The following is a 3947-nucleotide window of genomic DNA, read 5'->3' as shown; positions in this document are numbered from 1 at the left end:
TACATGCTAGGCAAGCACTCTACCACTAAGCCACATTCCCAGCCCATACCATACATTTTTATAGAGGTTTATTATTATTGTTGTTGCTGCTCTGTTGTGGAAAAGATTGCTTTTGGGAAAAGCTTGAAGAGAGTTGAGCCAGCAAATGTCCCCACCTAGTGGCCATTTTGTGTCACAGCAGTTTCTTTGTACAGTTTGCTGGGAATGCATACAGTGCAGAAGATGGATGTGTCAACTGCTACCTTGTCTTTTAGCTTGAACGTTTTTATTTATTTTTTATCAGTGTAATAGAGGGGTGAAAATGGAACCAGACACCAGTAGCTCACACCCATCATCCTAGCTACTCAAGGAGGCTGAGATCTGAGGATAACCGTTCAAACCCAGCCCAGGCAGGAAAGTCTGTAAGACTCTCATCTCCAATAAACTTCCAAAAAGAAAAAGGAAAGGGAGCGGCCGCGCTGACTCGGGGAAGCGGCGCCCTCCTCTCGGGCGAGCGGGTCCGCCGCAGCCTCCCCGGCGGGCTTCCTCCTGTCCCGGCCGGCGCTGCCCTGGCCCAGCGGGATCTGGAGGCCGACGGAGGCGGCCTGTGATGGGAGTGTGAGGAGGCAGCCGCGGGCCCGGGGAATGTGAGGCGGCGCGTGGCGGCGGCACGGAGCGCGAGAGACCCGCCGGGGTGGGGGCGCTGGAGCGGCGGCTCGCACCGCTCCCAGCCCGGCTCTCCTGCCTCGGACGCGGCGGCGGCAGCCTCCCGCCTCAGCCCGGGCGAGCACCCGGCGGCTCCTCAGCCTCCGCCGCTGGCCGCAGCTGCTCGGCCGCCCTGGCGCTGGGGGGCTGGGTGCCGGGAGGGGAGGCACGAGGCTTCGGCTCTCTGATTCATTCATTCTCCGCGGACTGGAGCCTTAGCGCCGCGGTGCTCTGAAGCGAGGAGTGCCGAGCAAGTCACCAGCTGCCGGGTTTGCACTTCCAGAAGATTTTTCTATATAGTCTTTTTTTTTCTTTTTCTTTTTTTCTTTTTTTTGTAATGTAAGCCCAGGGAAGCAGTGGCATCGCTGCTTTTAGGGTTTTTATTAAAGTGAAGTCGCATTGGGTTGCATGCTCCACCCCCCCGGGAGCTAGTGGGGTGGAGAAATTTGAACCCACAGCCTTAGCGCCATCCAGGCCGAATTACCTGGCTCTCCCTGAGTGCCTAGGAGGACATGAGTGAAATGACCAGCGAACTCATTTTTGATAGGACTCCTTGAAGCCAGGTTCTGCGTTTTCCTACATGTGCACTCATTTTGTGGAATAGTTTGACCGTTGTATCCTCCACGCAGCATTTTTTTTTTTTTTGTCCAGTCCTGGGCCTTGAACTCAGCACTGTCCCTGGCTTCCTTTTGCTCAAGGCTAGCACTCTGCCACTTGAGCCACAGCGCCGCTTCTGGCCCTTTTCTGTATATGTGGTGCTGGGGAATCGAACCTAGGGCCTCTTGTATCCAAGGCAGGCACTCTTGCCACTAGGCCATATCCCCAGCCCCTCCACTCAGCATTTTAACTGACAATAAGCAAATGCCACCTCTGTTTGAACATTTTGGTATCTACGAGGGAGAGCTCATATTACCTAAGAGAAATAGTTGAATTGGTCAACATCATTGAAGCACCCCCGGAAAAGATCTCGGAGAGGTGGAAAAGCAACTGCGAAATAGCAGACAGAGAAATCCTTTTGGAAGTTATTCTGTAGCATAAAAGCAGAAACTTCAGAGCAAGTTTTCACTGGGCAAAATGGGGGAGCAACCTATCTTCAGCACTAGAGCTCATGTCTTCCAGATTCACCCAAACACAAAGAAGAATTGGGTACCCACCAGCAAGCACGCAGTTACTGTGTCTTATTTTTATGACAGCACAAGAAATGTGTATAGGATAATCAGTTTAGATGACTCAAAGGCAAAAATAAATAGTACCATCACCCCAAACATGACATTTACTAAAACATCTCAGAAGTTTGGCCAGTGGGCCGATAGCCGGGCAAACACTGTCTATGGATTGGGATTCTCCTCTGAGCACCATCTTTCAAACTTTGCAGAAAAGTTTCAGGAATTTAAAGAAACTGCTCGACTAGCAAAGGAGAAATCACAAGAAAAGATGGAACTTACCAGTACACCTTCACAGGAATCAGCAGGTGGAGATCTTCAGTCTCCATTAACACCAGAAATTATCAATGGGACAGATGATGGAAGAACACCTGATGTGGCACAGAAATCAGAGCCAAGGGCTGAACCAACTCAGAATGCATTGCCATTTTCACATAGTTCAGCCATCAGCAAACACTGGGAAGCTGAACTGGCTACCCTCAAAGGAAATAATGCTAAACTCACTGCAGCCCTGTTGGAGTCCACTGCCAATGTGAAACAATGGAAACAGCAACTTGCTGCATATCAAGAGGAATCAGCATCTGCACAAGCCGGTCACTGAGCTTGAGTGTGTTAGTAGCCAAGCAATGCAGTGCATACTCATAAAACAGAACTAAATCAGACAATACAAGAACTAGAAGAGACATTGAAAGAAAAGGAAGAGGAAATAGAAAGATTAAAACAAGAAATTGATAATGCCAGAGAACTACAAGAACAGATGTACTCTTTGACTCAGAAACTACAGGAAGTAGAAATTCGGAACAAAGACCTGGAGGGACAACTCTCTGACTTAGAGCAACGTCTGGAGAAGAGTCAAAATGAACAAGAAGCTTTTTGCAATAATCTGAAGACACTCTTAGAGATTCTGGATCGAAAAATATTTGAACTAACAGAATTAAGAGATAACCTGGCCAAGCTACTAGAATGCAGCTAAGGAAAGTTAAATTTCAGTGCCAATTGATTAAAAGATACACTGTCTCTCTTCGATGGACTGTATGGGCTCTGCATCAAGATTGCACGAAATTTTTTGATTATCACTCCTCCAGGAGGAGAATCTTTTGAAAGTTGCAATTGAATATTTCAGTGTAAATTTTAGAATTCAGCTTATAGCTAGTTGGGGAAAAAAAGGATGAAAAACTTGAACTACAAATTACCTCCATGTATATTATTGGCCATAGTTAACTAGAACGATGTAAATAGACACTTAATGCATTCTTTTTTTTTTCTGATATTAACCAATGGGAGAATTAACAATGTCTAGGTCACATCCTCTTTTTTGTGTTCAACACAGTGAAGATTATCGGCTTTTAAAATTAATTTATTTATGATATCTAGAGCTGTGTTTTGTGCAAAAACTGTGTAATGAAAGCCCTGTCTTTTGTTGTAATCTAAATAATTTCTCAGGATATTTTTGCACTGCTAAGAAGCAGTGCCATTACCAATTAATTATTGCCAGGAGTGAGAGAACGCTGCATCTTTAATTGAAAAAAACATGATAACTGGGTGTATAGACTTCTTCCCTTTTTTGTACTAGAAGACTTTTCACTCTGTTGACTACTCTGGTACATTCTGGTGTTCTCTAACTTTGTCTGTTGTGTACTTTATTTTCCATATTGATTCCATGTATTTATGAGAGGATATTGTCTCCCATTTTACTACATATTTTAAAGCCAACTAACAAAGGCAGCTGAGTCCCTCAGAAATTTTTCCTTTTACATTTCTAATAAATTTGACAACACAGAACTGAAATACAGCAGCCTGTCACTGATGGTCTGGTCTAGCAATTTTAAATATCTTTACAGAAAAATATGCAGTTACATTTATTTATATATTTTGCAAGAAACCTTTTCTGAATGATCAATACATTTCAATTGATGAATAATAATGGTTGTTGTGGAATTGTTTATTATAGATAATTTTAAGGTGTATAGCAATTTTCAAGGTGATCCATTTACATCGAACAGCTGATTGGAGGACTAAATCTAAATTGTGATCGTGGCATATGGAGATGGAGTTAAAGTACTCTATCTGGTCTTTACATCATCTACATCTTTATTCAAA

General features: G+C 44.3%; 1 pseudogene across 1 annotated transcript; it reads left to right on the top strand.

The window, feature by feature from the left end:
• Positions 1–1548: 1548 nt before the first annotated feature.
• On the top strand, positions 1549–2859 carry LOC125367294 (annotated as a pseudogene). The gene has a single exon (XR_007214041.1). The product of XR_007214041.1 is annotated as a homer protein homolog 1-like (transcript).
• Positions 2860–3947: the final 1088 nt, after the last annotated feature.

This window comes from Perognathus longimembris, chromosome 18, assembly GCF_023159225.1.
Source record: "Perognathus longimembris pacificus isolate PPM17 chromosome 18, ASM2315922v1, whole genome shotgun sequence".
Taxonomy (NCBI): domain Eukaryota; kingdom Metazoa; phylum Chordata; class Mammalia; order Rodentia; family Heteromyidae; genus Perognathus; species Perognathus longimembris.
The sequence above is the reverse complement of the archived record's forward strand: the minus strand, read 5'-3'. Positions and strand labels throughout refer to the sequence as shown.